At 38.5% G+C, this 21,443-nt stretch overlaps 1 non-coding gene across 1 annotated transcript; it reads right to left on the bottom strand.

Annotated features, from left to right (window-relative positions):
• Window positions 1-506: 506 nt before the first annotated feature.
• On the bottom strand, window positions 507-613 carry LOC128579286 (U6 spliceosomal RNA). The gene has a single exon (XR_008378114.1). It is a non-coding gene; the product is annotated as a U6 spliceosomal RNA (small nuclear RNA).
• Between the last annotated feature and the right edge of the window lie 20,830 nt (window positions 614-21,443).

Raw genomic sequence — 21,443 nt, 5'->3', positions numbered from 1 at the left:
TTTCAGCCTTTGGTGTGAAACCAAAGCCACTATTATTTTACCCTTGATCTTCTGAGTAATAGTCTGAGTTTTTCCTAATCTTTAGGAAGGAACATTTATTTGGTATGCTTTTTTCTTACAAGGACTTAGGCTTTAAGTTGTTCAAACAGCCAACTGTATATTTCATCCAGGTGAGACTTTCCTGTTTTATGTTTCACCCATTCAGCAAAATAAGTCATTCCTGGAAATCTGTATGTATTATCTGAATTCTTTTGCTGTTTTCCCACAAGCTTATGTTGACCTTGCATCTGATGCCAGGATTTGCACATTGAACTTTTCCCCTCCGCATCTCCTCTCTGGTGTGAATGCTGGATCCTCTCCTGTCCGTTCCTGTGCTCCCCTTCTATCATATACACAGGGCCCGGCCTGCCGTGATTCCCAAGTTTCATGGAGCCCTGCAGTCCTTTGTAAGGTCTTTTTTTTTTTTTTTTTTTTTTTACATTATAATTTTTTCCATTTTAATGCTTAAAAATATGGAACGCTTCACGAATTTGCGTGTCATCCTTGCGCAGGGGCCATGCTAATCTTCTCTGTATCGTTCCAATTTTAGTATATGTGCTGCCGAAGCGAGCACCCTTTCTAAGGTCTTTTCTTCCTCCCTCTGGGATGACCTTGCTGTATAACATGCTGTTCTTATTGGAGACAGTTTTCTGTGCTTGTTTATAGATGTGAAAACGTCTTTTGTCATCAACCTCAGGTTCATCTCACTTAGGTGGTGGGGAGAAGGGAGGCTGGAGGTAGAAAAATCCCTCCCTCTTATTTTGTGTTTATTTCTGACATTTCGGCCTGTAATGCGTGCACAAATGCCATAGGCTTTGCCTTCCATACTAACCATAGCATCCAACTGCATGCTTGTAAGACAGGGTTAGATGGCACCCAGCTCACGTGCCCTGGGGCTGGTGGGTTCCAACTGGCCTGGGCCAGCTAAACAAACAAACAACAAAAAAAAATAGCCAGGTGTTGTGGCAGATAACTGTAGTCCCAACTACTAGGGAGGCTGAGGCAAGAGAATCACTTGAGCCCAAGAGTTGGAGGTTGTTGTGAGTTGTGATGCTACAGCATGCTACCAAGGGCAACATAATGAGACTCCGTCTCAATTAAAAAAAAGAAGAAAGGTTAGAGAATACTGCAAATTAAAGTTTTAAATATATAGTCAATCAATATATAAAACATTGTTAGTTACTGTCTTAAAACTGGGAAGAATCTTAGAGACAGATTAAACTGCACCTTCATTTTCTTTGGTACAGTAACTTTTGGAGATCTGAAACAACTTTAAATTTTATTCTAAAAAGTCAAATGTAATATTTTAATTTCTTCTCTCAGTGAGGTCATAGTACTTTTTTTTTCTTGAGTCTCACTAAGTTGTTCTGGGTAGAGGGCTGTGGCATCACAGCTCACAGCAACCTCAAACTCTTGGGCTTAAGTGATTCTCTTGCCTCAACCTCCCAAGTAGCTGGGACTATAGGTGCCCACCACAACACCTTGCTATTTTTTTCTTGCAGTTGTTGGTGTTGTTTAGCTGGCCTGGGCCAGGTTTGAACTCGCCAGCCTTGGTGTATGTGGCCGGGGCCGTAACTACTGTGCTATGAGCGCCAAGTCAGGTCATAGTACTTTCTATATTATGCAGCACTATACAAATAACTGTAATTACTGTATAAGCAATTCTATAGATAAGGGATACCCACAATCCTTATCTTTTTCCTTATTCTTCCATTTAATCATAACAGTGAAGGGACCTACCTGGGCTTTAGAATACCTTGTTGGTTTTATTTGATCTGGTTTCTAGACAGAAGGCTCCAATTATTTCCTTGTACATGGACTATATTCCCACACAGGGGTTGATTCATTCTTAGTTAGATTAGCTGACACCATTTCTAATTTCTTAAAAATTAAATATTAAGAATAGCAAAGACGATCAATAGACTATTAACTTAATTATATAACAGATACTTTTTTTTTTTTTTTTTGTGGAGACAGAGTCTCACTGTACCGCCCTCGGGTAGAGTGCCGTGGCGTCACACGGCTCACAGCAACCTCTAACTCTTGGGCTTACGCGATTCTCTTGCCTCAGCCTCCCGAGCAGCTGGGACTACAGGCGCGCGCCACAACGCCTGGCTATTTTTTTTTTTTATTGCAGTTTGGCTGGGGCTGGGTTTGAACCTGCCACCCTCGGCATATGGGGCCAGTGCCCTACTCACTGAGCCACAGGCGCCGCCTGCAGCACATTTCTTTATGTCTAGATTGAGCTTTAGGATTGGCCTCTTTTCATCATCTTCAATTTTTTTTTTTTTTTTTTTTTTTTGAGACAGAGTTACTTGTTACCCTTGGTTGAGTGCTGTGGCATCACGGCTCACAGAAACCTCAAACTCTTGGGCTTAAACAATTCTCTTGCCTCAGCCTCCCAACTAGCTGGGGCTAAAGGTACCACAGCAGCCGGCTATTTTGTTGTTGTTGTTGTAGTTGTCATTGTTGTTTACCGTGCTTAGGCCGGGTTCCAACTGTCCAGCCCTGGTATATGTGGCCAGCGCTCTAACCATTGAACTACAGGTGCTGAGCCCACCTTTAATTTTTTGTAAAATATTTATATGCCCCCAAAAAAACTATGTGAAAACATATATTCAAATCTTCATCCCGTAATAATCTCCTTCATGCTCCATTTTCACTTACCTGCATAGAAAGAAAATAATTTTTAAAATTTCTTTTTGCAAAAAAGAAGCAAATTTTTATTTGCATGCATATGTACAGGTGTATATATACAACTCATTTCTTCTCTTTTCTTACATAAGCTGCGGCATAGTGTGCAGTACCTGTCTCTCTGTTTATCTGCACCCTTGCAGCTTGCTTATTTTACTTAACAATACATCTTGGGTGTAACACAGTTTACAGACTCTTCTTCATTCATTTTCAGCTACATACTTCTCTTCCATCATTCTTTATTCAAATCAGTTTCCTATAGATGGCATCCTATAGATTGTTCTCACTAGTTTGATTTTGCAAACAATGGTACGTGAATAAACTTGCATATGCATACATACATGCATAAAAGTTTATATACCCCTTATATACTAAGACATATAAACGTGTGAGTGTGCATGTGTATATGTGTGTGTGTGTGTGTTTTATCTTTAGGGCAAATTTCTAGAAGGAGGGAATCTCTTTTGTCATGGAAGGTCTTTCCAGTCTCACCTCTGTGACATTGCACACTTTGCACTCCCTCTAGCCATCTGTACCTGTTTTCCCACAGCCTTGCCTGTGTATATGTTGTCAAACTAAAAATTTGCAAATGTGACAGATGAGGAATGGCATCACGTTGTGAGGTGGATCTGAATCTGTGCGGTGATGAAGGTGATCACCTTGTACTGTGTCTAAAGACTTGGGACCTCTTCTCTGTGCTGATGTTTAGGATCACTTTACATATCTGGGATACAGTGTATTTTGTGACATAAATTGAAAGCATTTTATAGTAGAATTTTCCTTTTTCTTTGCCTTTGGTATATCCTAGAACACAAAGTGGTTTTTATGGTTGTATTTAAATTTATAAAGTTTCATTGTTTCCAAATGTTGTTATAATTTAGAAAACTTTCCCCACACTCAGTTTATAAAGGAAGCCGCTCACCTACTGTAATTCCTTCTAGTGCTTATGTGGTTTACTTTTCATCTTCATTAAATTCCCATTGCATTTGGAATGTATTGTGGTCAGTGATTTTAGGTGCAGAGCCAGTTTGATTGTTTTCGAAATGTCCATCCAGTTGATTGAGTTGAATTTACTACAAAAATCTATCTCTTCCTCTATGATTTGAGATACTTCTTTTACTGTGCATTGAATTGCCACACATCCTTAAATTTATTCCTGTTAATCCATTTTGTCCCAGTAGAGCAACATTATATGGCTTTAGTTACAGAGGCTATAAAGTATGTTTTTCTATTTTGCAGGACCCATAACCACCTCTTGTTTTTATTTTGCTTTTTTCGTTTTTTTAATTATTATTTTTTTTTTAGACAAGAGTCTCACTTTGTGTCCTCAGTACAATGCTGTGGCGTCATAGCTCATAGCAACCTCAAACTCTTTGGCTCAAAAGATCCTCTTGCCTCACCCTCCTGACCCCATGTTATTTTTTTTCCTGAGGATTTTCTAGCTATTTTCCCATGTTTATTTCTTTAAATGTAATTTTAACATTAACCTTTGCGCTTAAGAAAATGAAAACTTGGCATTTTTATAAACACTGTGTTTAATTTATGTATTGCTATGCTTGATTAAAATATAGCTACAAATTCTTTGCTGCTTATGTTTTGGGATACTGAGTCTGTTTTCTTTTCCCTAGAATCTGTCCTGGCCATGGCGACTTGCTTATCTCTCACAATGTTGCAGAGGTGACACTTTGGGACTTAGAGGATAGGGCAGAAAATGTCTCACATGTGCTTTCCAGGGCTATTGGAACCTCCTGAGACCCAGACACCACACTCTGAAGAAGTTTAAGTAGCTCCAGAGACAGGCTAGGTGGACAGGAATCAAAGACCCTGGTCACCAGTGCTGGCTGATTCAGCAGCCACTACCAACTAGGCAGCCTTGTGAGAGAGTGTTCTTAGAGGGAGGTCGATCCTCTAGCCCTAACAGAGTTGCTGCAGCTGACGCTGTATGGAATAAAGATGAATTATCCTTATAAAGTTCTACCCAAATTGCAGATTTTTTTAAAAAAGAAAAGAAAGAAAGGCTCGGCACTTGTGGCTCAAGCAGCTAAGGCACCAGCGACATACACCTGAGCTGGCCGGTTTGAATTCAGCCTGGGCCCACCAAACAACAATGACGGCTGACAAAAAATAGCCAGGCATTGTGGCAGGTGCCTGTAGTCCCAGCTACTTGGGAGGCGGAGGCAGGAGAATCACTTGTGCCCAGGAGTTGGGGGTTGCTGTGAGCTATGATGTGACAGCACTCTACCCAGGGTGACAGCTTGAGTCTCTGTCTCAAAAAAAAAAAAAAAAAAGAAAGAAAGAAAGAAAGAAAGAAAAGAAAGAAAGAAAAAGAAATTATTATTAAAGGTTTTTTTTAAGTTAGAAAAGTTTCCCTAGGGAGAATTAAAACTAGACAAGTATGTTTCACATTTCCTACCTTGTGGTAAGATGCCTTTGTAATTTCTTAATACCTTTATTTCCCTACCTTATTCAGTTAAAAAAAAAAAGAACATTGAGAGGATTGCAGTATAATTTATTCGAATAAACATTTTACCTAAAACACATTAATAATACAAATAACGTCTTATAAAATATTAATCCCGAATAGCCTAGCCTTAGAATTATGTTAAAAGAATGAATAAGTTCTAACAAAATCAACTTGTGTATTACTTTTATCTTATCTTCTTCAAATAAGTAACACAGTTAAAAAGCTATCCATGCATCAAGTCCCTTAATTAAATAGAAGGAAAAAAATTCTATAAAAATAAGTAGGGGGCCAGGCTGGTGGCTCACACCTATAATCCTAGCACTCTGGAGTCCAAGGAGTGTGGATTGCTTGAGCTCAGGAGTTCAAGACCAGCTTGAGCTGCAGGTGCATGTGGAATTACTTAAGGAGAGAGTCATATCTTGATGTGCTTGCATTGCTAGTAATAATGATTTTATAAAATTAAAACCAAAATACAAGTATTAGTTGTAAGTAGGCTAGGAATTGAATTAAGAAAATGATTGCAGAGGATGGGCAAAGGAAAAACAGAAACAGTAGAGAAGTGTATTCAAAAGAACCTTGAGCGCAGCCCAACCTGCTACTGGAGGCCTGGCACCTTTAAAGCTTAAGGAGCAGCTTGCTGGACTTTCACCCCTTTCCCAGCGCTCTGGACTGCAGAGGTCTCTAAACAGGCAAGACTGGCCCGATAGGTGGGCTATTCTCCATCTGAGAGAGGGAGTGCGTTCCTAAAGTTAGATATGCAGAATGTTTAAACTTTGTTAAAGAAGGCAAGATTTGCTCTGGACCAGAAAAGGAGATAAAAATATCTGTTTTCTCTGTCACCTTGATAGAACCAGAAACCTCCATCTGTCTGAGTAACAAGCTTCTTGAGTATGAATTGTCACTGCTGTGATTTGCGTGCGGCTTAACTGGGGTCTTCGCTGACGTCCTGCTCTCGGATTGCTTTTCACTAGTCCAACTCTGTTTGTGTTAAAGGTCATAAATACCTTAAAGCAATAAAAGTAAAAGATAAATCCATTCAATTAACATAGTTAGTTAAAGAAATAGTTCAGTTAGAGAAATGCAAGCACAGCAAGAGCCACATCATAATTGTTTGCCTTTCCTTCATGAGATTTAAGATTAAAACCATGGTGTGTGAAACAAACTGGAGCTAGCCTGGGGCTAGAGGCTGCATCTGTGTTAGACCCATTGAGCTGGGTCTCCTGGCCCAGCTCAACTCCTCAGACTTTCCTCTGTCTCTCGTTTTTTTCATTTTCTTTGTTCTCTGGTTCGATCAAGCCACTGAGTGGGAATCATAGCGTTGTTGGGGCTGGTACCTGATACTGATCAAAGGGGGACCCTGTCTCTACTAAAAATAGAAAAACCAGCCAGGCATTGGGACAGAAGCCTGTAGTCCCAGCTACTTGGGAGGCTGAAGCAGGAGGATCACTTGAGCCCGAGAGTTTGAGGTTGCTGTGACGCTACAGCACTCTACCCACGGCAACAAAGTGAGACTCTGTCTAAATAAACAAATAAATAAAAAGTTAGGAACTAATTATTTCTTGGTACGATTGCATCTTTTTAATACTTTAGTATTTCTCAAACTGGATGCTTCTTATGATTGACGTGTATGTTTGATGTAGAGTTTCTCCTATCCCCCAAAGCTCTTATTAAATAAAAAAAAGAATACAGCAGTGAGGAATTATATACACATCTTGAAACATTTTCCTTTTCTTTCCAAACTAAAATTAGCGTCTATAGATAGATGTCCCATAACTGCAAGAAGATTCTTTAGGAATTTTGTTTGAAATGGCTGGTACAGTAGATAGATGTCCTAATTTCCAAAGAAGGTAAAAAATTAATGGATGGAGTATTCAGATTTTTCTGCTAAAGCATTGCCCTTTTTAAGCCATATATATATAATCATATAGCATGTATATATATATAATTACATACATATAGACAGATAGATTAGATAGATAGATAGATAGATTGATAAATAGATACATAGATAGATACATAGATAGCAGTCAGAAGAGTGGTCATAGATGCTGAAGTCAAACTACTTGGGTTCAGATTCTAGGCTCTTCCATAGCAGAGCCTAGAAAATTTTGGCTTACATTCTTGTTTGCCGGAGTATTCAACAGCTAATACTTATAAGGCACAAGTAATTGCATATACTATGAATCAGGCAATCATGAGTTCAATTAAATGAAGTTAAAAGGCAGGGAAGAACTTGAAAAGGGGGAAAGCTAAATAAGTATTTTAGGGGGGAAAGGACAGAAAATATAGGGCAGCAACTTTGTCACAGGATTTATTTAACCAGCTGCTGTTCCTTTGCCTCAGCATCTCTGTAGCACGTCTGAACGGTGCTTCTGCAAAGTTTCCAAGCCTTTAGAAAGTTCCCAAACCCAAATATTACAGCAACTAATTCTGTTACGTACACATGTTGGTACAGTTGGATATTTTGACAGAGTGTAAGCAAAACTGGTTCTAACAAATGAATTTGGTTTTTCCAAAATGTGTTTCTCTTCCAGTCCATTATCATTTTGAATTACATTTTCGGGTGCATGTATGACAGGTGTACTTACCAACTGTGTCTAAAAAAACTGTGTTTTGAAAAGAAATCTACATTGCAAACATTGAGTTGCTTGTCCTTTCTTCATGTTAAAATTGTTTCTGCTTGAATTTGTTTACTTCATTTTCTTGGGTGTATTTATTTATAATTTATACGCTGCCTATACCCCAAATGACTTTAAGATAAATGATTTTAAGATGTGTGTGTAGTGTAATAAGATCATTAAAGATAGCTCAAATAAGAATCACTGATTAAAATAAGTGCTCCAGGTTAATCCGAACAGTAACTATCTAGCATGGAAAAAAACTGGTTACTGTTTTCTTTTTTATATCCTGAACTCTGAAAAGCATTTATTTGATAGTTCCTACCTATGCAGAAACAATACTTTCTACGGAGCCTTTCAAAACATACAGAGCTGTTCCTTGTGTTCAACCAAAGATGTACCATGTGAGTACAATCGAGGGAAAGTGCAGTTGGTTTTGATTTAGGGTAATTTCACTGCTTGCTTGTTTCTTTTTGGTGAGACTCAGCTAATGTGGTCTCGATATCTTGCCTTGTGTTCAGTGACAATTAGATTATTTAATGAAGTATTTTTAAAAAATGGTCCCTGCCACTACCTGCATGAAAATCACCTGAAATTTTGTTAAAATTTATATTCCAGGTCCTCAGCATAGTTTCAATCAGAATTTTCAGGACTGGATTATATTACTTGACATCCTCAAAGGACTGTTATGAACACGAAAGATGGAAGTCAGTTTCTTAGGAAAGTAGTCCCTGGGGGAAGAGGTCCAGGGGACTCTGAGTCACAAGGTAGTTGAGACTTGAAGGCTTTGGATACTCCTATCCCAGGTTTTACAACAGGTAAGTTGATAATTTCACCTCAGTATCTTCCTTATCTAAAAAAAAAAAAAAAAAAAAAGAAAAGAAAAGAAATCAGACTCATGGAGATAAAGAGTAGAATGTTGGTTACCAGAGGCTGCAAAGGGTAGTTGAGGTGAGAGGGAGAGGAAAGAGGGAAGGGTTAACAGGCCCGGAATGCAGCTGGAGGGAAGGGATGAGATCTGCCATCAGCAGCAAAATAGGTGATCATAGTTGACAACATATTATATTTATTTATTCATATTTGAAAATAAAAAGCGGAAGAAGAATGTTACCAATGCAAAGAAATGATAAATGCTTGAGGTGGTGGATCCCCAGCGACACTGATGTGATCATTTCATGTTGTATCCCTGTCTAAACCCCACGTGTAACCCATAAATAGGCACAGCTATTATGTATCTATGATAATTAAACACTTTTTAAATTTAAAAAGTAAAAATACTTACTAGAGGAAGTCATTTTGTCTTTCCTACCACAAACAATTATGATGAGAAATTAGACGAAAAATGGTAAAATGCTTTGAAAAAATATGCAATAAAAAAAAGAGGAGTCCATTTTTATTATTGTCATGGAAAACATGTAGAGTTAAAAGTCCTATGACATCGCAGAGCATTGGGGGCTCATGGTGTATTTGAGTACTGAATACACTCCCTGTGGTATCTAAGATAAGGGGGGCTGAGGGAATCTAGGGATCCTTCTGCTTCTCAAATAGAGTTTCAGACAATTCTTCTATCTTTAGATTCGCCTTCCTCATCCTTCCAGCTACTTGTGCTGCCAATTCCTGGGCGTTTGGAGTTCTACTGCGCAAATTGAGTTGGTTTTTGACCTTCTCTCCTGCCGACGTAGGAATCAACTTTCTTAGCAAAGATCTGTTTCTTGTTTTTCTGCATTCTAGATTTCAAAATAGTGCTATTTTCCTTTCTTTTCTTTGTATGAATTTTTTTTCCTCTTTTAAAAGCTTTTTGTTGTCTTTTATAAGGACCACCAGGGAATAGGGGGGCAGTTTTTGGTTTGAAATTATTATTTTAAAAATGTAAGTGCTTTCTCTTTGAAAACAATTAGCTTGGAACTTGATTCACACACTTGTTTTAGGATGTTTTAAAATATGGTGCATGTATTTTGCCTTCAGCTGAAAAAATCAGAATCATCCCACCCACTCCAAAGCCCCAGTTCTAGTTGCTTCATTCTCAGTAACAAGAAAGCAAGAAAGGAAAAAAGAAAGGAAAGGAAGGGAAGGGAAAAAGAGAGAAAGAAAAAAATGACAAACATTGAGAGCCCTGGAGGAGGGAGCTGTGAATAATGGGTATTAATTTGGAAGAGCATACGGGGCGTGATCCCTGTGTGACTGCTCTGACAGCCATAAACCTAAGTCTGTGAGTGGGGGAAGACTTTCACCAAAACATGGTAATGGATTAGCTTTCAGCAACCCTACCAAGAACACATAGACATTTAAAGGAAAGAAAGGAAGTGTCACAACTTTAACATCTAAGTCGGAAAAACTTAACAGACACGGTTATAATTTATATTATTAGTAGATGGTGTGTGGTGCGCATTGACACCCTGAGTCCAGGATACCACATAACACAGCTATTCACAATCAGGAGGACGCGGGGCATTTGCAGGCAGAGGTCCCAGCTCTTCCTCCTTTTGCAAAGGTCTGTTGCTACCAGACACATTTCAGGAAGCCATTGAAACCTAAATTACTCTTTCCATTGACACTCTTCTGGTTGTAATTCCATTGCTTTATAAAAGGGACAAATAGCTTGGGACAGATACATTGTGATGAGAAATAAGAGACGCAGTCTGCCTTAGGGTGGAATCTAGGCTAGTGACATACAAGAAGAATAATCTGAATTCTTATATACGTGAGTAATCCTACTTCTAGTCTATACTGAAGGATTATGAGTACTCTAAACTTAATATGTAAAGGGCATAGAACCATCCAGCTCCTTCAGATGGCTGTGAATCTGTCTAGGAGTAGGCGGAATGTGTAGGCTTTTGCAGAGCTGACAAAAATCAATCAGGGTGAAGTACGCATCAAAGCTCTTTTGCTACTTTGCTTGCGTTCAAAGCTAATGGTACTACTAAAGTAGGACTTGCTTGTGAATTTGGCTCTTGCTAGTGTCTTCCCAGGTCTCTGTTTCAAGGGTGTGGAGTTGATTCCTGTGCTGAGGAATTGCGTCCTCTAGCACAGATCTCAAATGATCCAATGGGCCAAAATGCCTTTGTGTGATTCAAATGCATGTTGTAACATGTTCGTACAGAACTACATGTATATGGTTTATGCAGAGCCATTGAATGGAAATCCATTCTCAAAGCAGAGCTATCCTATAAAAGAAGAAAATTAATAATCAAAGAGGATGAATCTACCAGGCTGTCTTATTTGAGGTGCCTGTGAAGGAAAACACGCTACTATGGCATCCTCTCCTCTCCAGCACAGAAATCTAACTCCAGGAACTTGAAGGTGAGGGCTGTCTCATCGGGCATGTCCACGGCCCTTACCTTCCATTGCCTCTATTTGACATTCAAATAGAAGAATCTTGTCTTACCTTCAGCATTAAGTGAACAAAACAAGTAATAAAATACGCAGTGAAAATAAACTATAGGTGTGGAAGGATTTTAAAGTTCAGAAAGGTGTCAAATTCTGAGATGTGCATTCTCATGATACACAATATGTAAGCTAGTAAAAACAAAACTGATTAAAGGGAAACCACACCTATTGTATTTTTTTCCCCAATGAGCAAGTGGTGAGTTCTAGACTGTTCTGCTGGCTGACTCCTCTTTTTGCTGACGTGTCAACTCTAGGTGACAGCTGAAATGACAGTCACTGTGTGACATAACCATCCACCTGGACTGCACAAGGACACTTCAGAATATGAACCATGAGGGAGTCATAGAAAAAGCAAGTAAATATGACCAGAATCTCTCAGTACTTAGAACTTCCAGAGCAGCAATTTAAAAAGCAGCCTTGGGGCGGCGCCTGTGGCTCAGATGGTAGGGTGCCGGCTCCATATACCGAGGGTGGTGGGTTCAAACCCGGCCCCCACCAAACTGCAACCAAAAAATAGCTGGGCATTGTGGTGGGCGCCTATAGTCCCAGCTGCTCGGGAGGCTGAGGCAAGAGAATCGCTTAAGCCTAGGAGTTGGAGGTTGCTGTGAGCTGTGTGAGGCCACGGCACTCTACCGAGGGCAATAAAGTGAGACTCTGTCTCTACAAAAAAAAAAAAATAATAATAAAATAAAAAATAAAAATGAAAAGCAGCCTTGGCCCACAGGGTCTTTGTTGCCAGCTAACATATTGGGTTTATCACATTAAAAAAAAAAATCTTGATCCTTGATTCACAATTTTTTTTTTTATTGTTGGTGATTTATTGAGGGTACAATAAGCCAGGTTATACTGATTGCAATTGTTAGGTAAAGTCCCTCTTGCAATCATGTCTTTCCCCCCGTAAAGTGTGACACACACCAAGGCCCCACCCCCCTCCGTTCGTCCCTCCTAATTTCTCTGATGATTAAAGATGATGAGCATTTTTTCATTTGTCTATAGGCCATGTGCCTATCTTTTTCAGAGAAGCTTCTATTAAAGTCCCTTGCCCACAATGAAATGAGATTACTTGTTCTTTTCTTATTAATAAGTTTGAGTTCTCTATGGATTCTGGTTATCAAACCTTTGTCAGAAGCATAACCTGTAAATATCCTCTCCCATTCTGAGGGCTGTCTGCTTTACTGACTGTGTTCTTGGCTGTGCAGAAGCTTTTTAGTTTGATCAGATCCCAGTAATGTATTTTTGGTGTTGCTTCAATTGCCAGTCCTCCTCATAAAGTATTCTCCCAGGCCAATTTCTTCACCTAAGCACCTTTTTGCTATAATGTAGAAAAAAAACTTGGCATAAAGTCTTGGTGTAAAATAACAAAATGATTTATGTCCTGCTTGATTTACAAAGGCATTTTTCTTTATGATCGAATAGCTCAGTCTAAGGGCTATTGAACAGATATTAGGAGCCCTTTTGGTTCTGGGTGGATCAGTTTGTCTTTCTGGGCTTCCCTTTCCTCATCTGTAAAATGAGAAGGTTGTCCTAGTTGAATGTTCTCAAAGGTTCTCTTCTAATTATAACATTATGTATTTTACATTTGATTACATACTGTGTAGTATGTAATGCATCCAACACTTTGCTGGTAAATTTAATCCATGTAGGTGAATAACTTGAATGTCTATCAAACCATAACTGTTAACTTAATTAACAAGAAAGATTACTCTCCAAAATAAAAGGTCAGCTTTCCAGTTTGAAACAATATCAAAGATCGTTATTTTACACGTAAGACTCCATTTCCTTAACTAGTGTTTCTACCAAATAATAATAATAATGATAATAAAGAAATGATATTACAATGTACATTCTAAAACATTTATCTTCCAGCAAAGATAATTGCAACCCATTAAACATATTGTCACCCTTCAGTAATTGTTCATGCATATTAATTTAAAGAAGAATGGAGTGTTCCTTCATTATCTGGTTTTCTGGGAATAATTTCTTTCAAACAGGGTGACTATATTGCAATGAAATCTTTATTAACAGTAAGTTGTCCAAGCAGTGGAAATGTTTCTGGCTATTTTGTATATTTTTCATTCATTCATTTTCAGCTGAAGATAAAGAATTCCCAAACCGAGTAAAACTGTGATGAAGTGTGCCCCTAGTGCCCTGCCTCTATTTTTTCCTGTTCTGGTCAGATTTCCAGCTGGACAACTGGACTGAATTGACTTTGTCATCCCATCCCAGGCTTCTTCCAGGATGTGAAACCTGCCCTCCCCTGATAGGTCCCGCACGAAAGGAGTTTTTCTTTGCCCTGTGCCTTTCCTCTGTAGCAAACCCATTCTCCCCTCCACTTCTTGCTGCCCTGCTCAATACTTTGCACTTTCTGCTGAATCCTATTTCATGTTGTCCAGGCTATGTGACTATATTTTGCTCCATATTTACTGATATTAGTGCAGCAACATTTTCTCATCCCTAATACCATACCTTTATGCTTCCTGTGTTTTTTTTTTTAAACTAACGTAATGAATTTCCTGGTCAGAGTATGTCACTGGATTGCAGCACCTTTGCAAATTGGAGGTCACTGAACTAAGGTGGAAAGCTCATTTCCTGGGCATAGTCAGAATGTTATATTTTGTACTTAACAAAACTTAACAAAACAGTAGCTTATACTTTGAATGGGATTTGGTGATTTTCCAAGAACTACAGCGCAGTACATTATAAGCAATACTGAATATGTACTACAACAATTTTATATATATTGAGAATTCAGAATACACTTCTGTGCCTCAAAGTAATCATTATGCACACTAATTATTGTTGTACACCACAGAAATAGAGTTAGTAGAGGTTTCTTTGGACAGAAGGGCAGATAAATCAACCTCCCTGTAGTTAATTCTTTAGATGGTGCATAATCCTTTTATGCAAATGCAGATCTTCCTGCAGTTTACACTGAGGTCTAAACTCTAAAAGTTATGATGTATGTAAAAAAATTCAAATCCAGGAAAGTTCTTTGTAATGTACTTGACCCCGGGATCATTAGAACATTTCAGCACAACTTAACTGCCAATGGAAAGAACTGTGCTTTAAAAAAGTTTGAAGCAGCTGGAACAAAAATCACATTAAGCATAAAAGTTACAGAAGAACGTATTTCAAAAAACAATTAGAGGGCTAATTGTTGAGGCACATGCTTCCGTGTCTGTGAGTTCTGGTCACAAACTATAGAAGTATAGCTTCAGGCTTTAAAATATGATTCTGGAGTCACTGGAATAAGCACATGTCTGTAATAGGAGTGTGCCACTTATGAAGTTTGTGCAAGGACAAACTATTTACTTTTTTGAAAAGGCAATAACTGATAAGATCCAGTTTCAAACGGCCTAAATATTCTTCATCTCCACTTGCTGCTTGCCACAAAGGGTCACAACAACATTTAGTGTGTTTATCAATTGCTTAATGCATAAAAGAGATGATCATAACTTTATTTAATCTAACATTTATGAATTTTATAGAACTTCAGAACATAGCTTCATGTCTATATGCCTATATTTGCCATGTTTTTGTACAAGGAAACATGCGAGTGCAGCTCTTATTTCTCCCCAAGTGCAGGCGTGTTGCATCCATTTATCCAGCTCACTCAAATAAGGCTTAATTAAGTTACCACAGTGAACAAGGCCTGAGACGTTATGAATTAGACATGAGGAATGTGTTTATCAATTGCTTAATGCATAAAAGAGATGATCATAATTTTATTTAATCTAACATTTATTAATTTTATAGAACTTCAGAACATAGCTTCATGTCTATATGCCTATATTTGCCACGTTTTTGTACAAGGAAACATGCGAGTGCAGCTCTTATTTCTCCCCAAGTGCAGCTCCTATTTTCCCCAAGTGCAGGCGTGTTGCATCCATTTATCCAGCTCACTCAAATAAGGCTTAATTAAGTTACCACAGTGAACAAGGCCTGAGATGTTATGAATTAGACATGAGGAAGACACAGATTTCCAACCAATGTAGGAACAGTCTAGAAAAACAGATCAACGATGTTTTTGTATACAAGAAAGAAAGACCATGTCCTCAAGAGAGAATAATAGCAGGAAAGCCATAGAAACATGAATGTTGAAGAGGATTTGGGGATAAAATACAACAATACTAAACACTGTTCTAGGCATGATGCTAAGGGTTTCACATTTGTTATTTTAGGCTATTCCCAAAACCATCCTTCAAGTAAGATTTCTTTCCCTTTTGTACACATAGGAAGCTGAGGATTAGGGAGTTAATAACTTGACCAAATTTACACATCTAGTAAAACCTCAGAACTGTGATTTCAATCTTTATTATTAATTTCAAATTAATATGAGGGTACAAATTTTTAGGTTATACTGTTCTCACTTCCAAGGTAAAGTTCAAGTTGTAGAAGAGCTCTTCACCCAGAGGTATGCTGAATACGCTTGCTTGGTGCACATTGGTTGAGAACTCTCCAGATGCCCTCTCTCCTCCATCTAATCGCCTTCCCTCTTTCCCTCTCCCTTCTCCTCCTTCCTAAACTATTTTTGTGTTTTATCCTTATTAGAACAAATGGAATTAACAGAGATACACAGAACATTTCATCCTAACAAAACTTAATACACATTCTTCTCATCAGCCCATGGTTATCCTCAAAAATTGATCATAACTTAGGACACAAGTGTAACCTCGACAAATTCAAAAGAATAGAAATTATTCCTTGTATCTTCTCATACCATTGTGGGATAAAAGTTGAACTCAATAGCAACAGAAATCTTCATCCTCAGACAAAGTCATGGAAACTAAATAACCTTATGGTGAGTGACAGCTGGGCTAAGGATGAGATTAAAAAGAAAATGGAATAAAATGATAATGAAGACACAAACTCTCAAAATCTGTGGGATACTGCAAAGGAGGGGAATTTATTCCATTAGAAGCCTTCATCAAGAAAACAGAAAGAGAGCAAGTCAGCAGCCTAATGGGCCATCTCAAACAACTAGACAATGAAGAATAGTCCAAGCCCAAACCCAGCAGAAGAAAAGAAAATTACAAAATCAGAGCAGAATTAAATGAAATTGAAAACAAAAGAATCCTTCAGAAGATCAGCAAAACAAGAAGTTGGTTCTTTGAAAAGATTAATAAAATTTATAAACCCTTGGCAAGACTAAACAGAAACAGAAAAATAAGATCTCTAAAACCTAATCAGAAATGAAAAAGGGGAACTAACAATGGATACCACAGAAATACAAAAGATTCTCAATGATTACTAGAAAAAACTCTATGCCCATAAATTTGAAAATGTAGAAGAAATAGACTAAACCTGGAAACGTAGCACCTTCCTAAATTCAACCAGAAAAAAATCAGAATTTTTCAATAGACCTATATCAAGCACTGAAATTGCATCAACAATACAAAATCTCCCAGAAAAGAAAAGCCCTGGACTAGATGGCTTCACACCAGAATTCTACCAAACCTTCAAAGAGGAATTAGTTCATGTATTACATAACTTGTGCCAAAACATAGAGAAGGAAGGAATCCTCCCCAACACCTTCTATGAAGCAAACATCATCCTGATTTTAAGACCAGGAAAGAACCCAACAAAAAAGGAAACTATAGGCCAATATCATTAATGAATATTGATGCAAAAATATTCAATAAGATCCTAGAAAGCAGAATACAGAAACACATTTAAAAAGTTATGCACCATAATCAAGTGGGTTCTATCACAGGATGCAAGGTTGGTACAACATACATAAATCCATAAGTGTAATTCACCACAGAAATAAAATAAAAAAACAAAGACCATATGATTTTTTCATTTGATTTGAACCTTATTCTAACTTAGAGGCCTGTGCTTCTTAAAACACTGTGTCTTCCCATGACTGGCTTAGCGTAGCTGGAGAAGAGTCTTCTAGGGAAAGTGGCAGAATCACTATCTCTTTCCCAGGCTTGGAAAGGCCCACAGACCACATACAGTGTATTTGTACTTTTTCTGATCCTCAACATTTCATTTATGAATGTAAGTTATCTAGAGAACTACTGTAATGCCAAATACTTCTTCTGTCAGGTCTGTAAGGGGCAGATAACAAATACTTTCTGGTATCTTAAAACTGTAGAATTTCATTCTTAACAAGGCTTCTTATAATATGCAAAACATACCCAGTTCTTCATATGTACACCATTTATCTAAGTGCATCTCCTTTCTTCTCATCTGTCCCATTCACTCCCAGAGACACGGCCTATACCGCATCATGGGCAGCACCCCTGCACCCCTTGCTTATAAAGAGGCACTCTCCAGCCACCAGCAGTTTCCCCCAACTTATTCTCAAGGCTCCAAATATAATGTGTTCTTCAGTTCCACCCAGCAATGTAGTTATTGAGCCAAGCAACAATTCTCTCTTTGCCTTGCTCTTCTTCCTAGACTATAATCGCCTGCTTATGTGTTCATTCTACTTAAACATGACAGGAAAAGCCCAGCCTGGGTTCAATTCTTGAACTTCCTCTCTTTAAAGCTGTACTCACGCCCTTATTTATTTTATCCAGAATCCTGGTTTGAATTGGTATCATGAATTAAATTTGAATCTCTGCTCCAGGCCTGTCCTTCAGTTCAGACTTGAAATTTCACTGCTTATATCCTTCCTCCAGTTGGATGTTCAACAGCCACCTCAGACCTAACACGTCTACACTGCACTTCCTTGCACAGTTGCTTCACACTAACTCCAAACTTCCAGTGGCTCCGGCCAAAAATTTCCAAGTCGTCCTTGATTTTCATCTTTCCTTCATGCCCTTATCTAGTCTACCAACACATTTTGTTGGCTCCCCCTTCAAAACACATCTGGAATCTAATCTTTCCCCACTATATTCACCCTGAACGAAAATATCATCAACTCTCACCTGGATTCAAACAACCTTAACTGGGTCCCCTCTTGCTGTTCTTGCTCCTCTAGGCCAAATTTTCATTCAGTAGCTAGAGTGCTTATATTCCAACCTCAGTCACATAATTGTATTTCTTACTTTCAAACCCTCCAAATCACTCTTTTCCATCCAGCACAAGAGCCAAAATCTAAACAATAGCCCATAAAGCCTCCTAAAGTCTACCTGCTGTTAATCTCTGAGCGTCTTTCCCTGCTCTCACTTTCCTTTAGCTGTACTAGTGTCCTCATTCCATTTTTTTTAATTTAAAATTTTTTAAGGGACCACAATGTTTTTGTTACATGGCTCAAATCAAGACTATAAACGTGTCCATCACCTGAATAGTGTTCATCATACCTGTTAGGTGGGTTTTGTTCCTCCTCTCCTCCCCGCCCCTACACTTTTGCTCAACTTCCAATGACTTACTTCCCTCTGTGCATCTGTGTGTGTATAGTTCCGATGTATTGGACAGTACCTGTGATTTTTGTTTTTCCATTCTTCAGATTCTTCCCTTAGCATAATTGTCTCATTCTTCCTCAGAGTAGGCAAGCTCAAGCCTAAGGTCCTTTATGTGACATTCTCTCTCCCAAGAATGCTGATCCTCCAGTGTCTGCGTTGTGTGGTCCCTGGGCACTGCCTCAAGTGCCTCCTGACCCTCTATAACTAAGCTCCATGCTCTGTGGAGTCACATGGCCATGTCCTCCCTATCCTCCTTGCTCTGTTGCACTTTTTCTCTGTAGGTTTTGTTGCCGTGTAGCTGTATAACTGATTTATCAGGCTTATTATTAGTGCCCCCTATGGTTCTGTTAGTAAGGGATCTTCACCTATTTGTTCACTGCTGTGTCCCCTGGATTTAGTGCCTAGCACACAGCTGGAACTCAATCAAAATATTTGATGAATACATGGTACATCTGTAGGAAAATGAATAATAGTTCTATCACAGATGCAACGAACATGGGGAAATATTCATATATGTTGACCAAGTCTGAAGCTTCTTAAGCACCTACAGTCTATACTAATATTTTTCTTTCTCCTCGTTCTTTTCATTTGTATCACACATGTCCATGTACAGAAAGTCTATTTTTTAAAACATTGTATATGCCAGCACGCCATTCATTACACTTTACATAACTTACACATAAATTTTGGTATTTGTCACCTTCAATCACTTACCACAAATGTACTATGAGATGCCACCTAAGATGAGACGAAGAACTTGCAGTCTATTTCTGAAAGATGAAACTCTCAGATCAAGGCAGGGCTTAATTGTTTAAGAGAAGATCATTGTGTAAAAAAAGAACATCAACTTTCCTGATAGTATTGGCTTAAAAAAACTTTAGAAATCAGGAAGAATTGTAGGTACTATACTTGCTGTAGTTTGGTGATTTTGTTTAATGAATGTTTGCAATATATTTATTCTCTTTTTAAAAACTGGGACAAAACTGTACTATCTGTATTGTAAATTCCTATCAGTGTTATGACATCATGTTAATATCATACCGATGTTATCTATTACATTATTTAATACCAAATCCAAGGTCAAGAAAATGAATTATTGCACGGTTCTTATGTTTGGATTATGATCTTTCCTATTAACTAGTGGCAGAAAGATGAGATGCTAAAACATGAACCCTTTTTCTGTGAAGTACTACTGAGACATCAGTTTGTTATGTCTTTATTTTTTACTTGCACAAATTTATGGGGTGTGTGTGCAATTTTGTTACATGAATAGATTATGCAAAGGTTAAGAGAGGGCTTTCTGGGTATCCGTCACCCAAACAACACACATCGAACCCATTAACTAATTTTCCCCTCCTTCTCCCCGTCTCACCCCCGCCTCACTGTCCAGCATCCCACTCTCTTTCCATGGGTGCGTATCTGTTATCTATATATTTTTAATATAGAAATAGAATTTAAAGTATTTCCCACCTCACCTGACATTTGAAATGCTGTGGGTACTTTGGGACCAGTTTTCAAAGCGGGCCAAGCGCTGGATGGGTGGGGGCGAGAGCCCTGAAGTGAAACTGGCTTTAGGGGCAGAAGCAGGAGCAGACCGACTGCCAGACCCAGTAGCGAGGTTAGAGTACCGAGGGCCGCGTTTGGGATCCCGTCTTCAAATAACAGACACATTGCCTCAGCCTGAGTGAGCAAACGTAAAGGGCAAAGCTAACTGGTAATTAAGAACAAAGGTCTAAACCAAGATTAGCACACATAAAGGGCAATGTGAAATGGACGTATTTTTTCCCCTTGGGCTCACTTCTTGAGAACTTTATTGTCAAAGGCAGAGTCAGCTGTGCTCAGCACACGTATGTGGGGTGTTCAGCAAATTTTCATGCATTACAGGTTTCATTTCTGTTCTCTATTGGCACATTCTTAATTAAAATGCTGCTTGCATAACTGACGATGTTGCATATTGATTCAATTGCCATATTAATTATATTTCTTGGTAAAATAGGACATATTAACAATAAAGGCATTTGTGTTACATGTAGTATGTTGATTTTTTAAATTAGACTTTTTTTCTTGAAAGGTATTTTCATCCTAAAAAGAAGTCATAAATTTCATCCAAACATCTTGTTGGGTGGCACCTGAGGCTCAGTGGGTAGGGCACCGGCCCCATATACCAAGGGTGGTGGGTTCAAACCTGGCCCCGGCCAAACTGCAACAAAAAAAATAGCCAGGTATTGTGGTGGGTGCCTATGGTCCCAGCTACTCGGGAGGCTGAGGCAAGAGAATCGCCTAAGCCCAGGAGTTGGAGGTTGCTGTGACCTGTGACGCCACAGCACTCTAATGAAGGCGATAAAGTGAGACTCTGTCTCTAAAAAAAACGAAATAAATAAAAAAGATATTTTAAAAAAATTGTTCAAGATATCTGCATTAATGTCTTGAGATTTTTGTCCAATCGCATTTATACATCTATTACATCTAATAAGATAAAGCAAATGGGTAAGTTATTTCAGTGTGTAGGATATATATGCATATATATTTATGTATACATTCCAATGTATATATCTAGCTGTGTGTACTGAAGCAGCTTAGAAATGATGACATAGTAGAATCGATGGGGATAAAAGCTGTGGTTTCTTAATACCACTTCTGATAAACAGGAAACAGCTTCTTGGAAAAATGGCTGATTACAGATCTAAGTCAATAAATGCTCAAAATGAGTCAGCGATGTGTATTGTGTCAGAAAGCAAATAGAAAAACATAGAAACTTAAAAAAACTACAATGGGAAAAAATACACAAAAACTATATGAAGGGGATTCCTCTGGCCAATGCTTTTTGAGCGTCTCTCCACTGTGAGATCACGGGGAAAGGGAGCCCTCCCAGCCTCCTGAACAGTG

This window comes from Nycticebus coucang, unplaced genomic scaffold, assembly GCF_027406575.1.
Source record: "Nycticebus coucang isolate mNycCou1 unplaced genomic scaffold, mNycCou1.pri scaffold_43, whole genome shotgun sequence".
NCBI lineage: Eukaryota > Metazoa > Chordata > Mammalia > Primates > Lorisidae > Nycticebus > Nycticebus coucang.
This window is presented reverse-complemented; position numbering and strand designations above follow the sequence as displayed.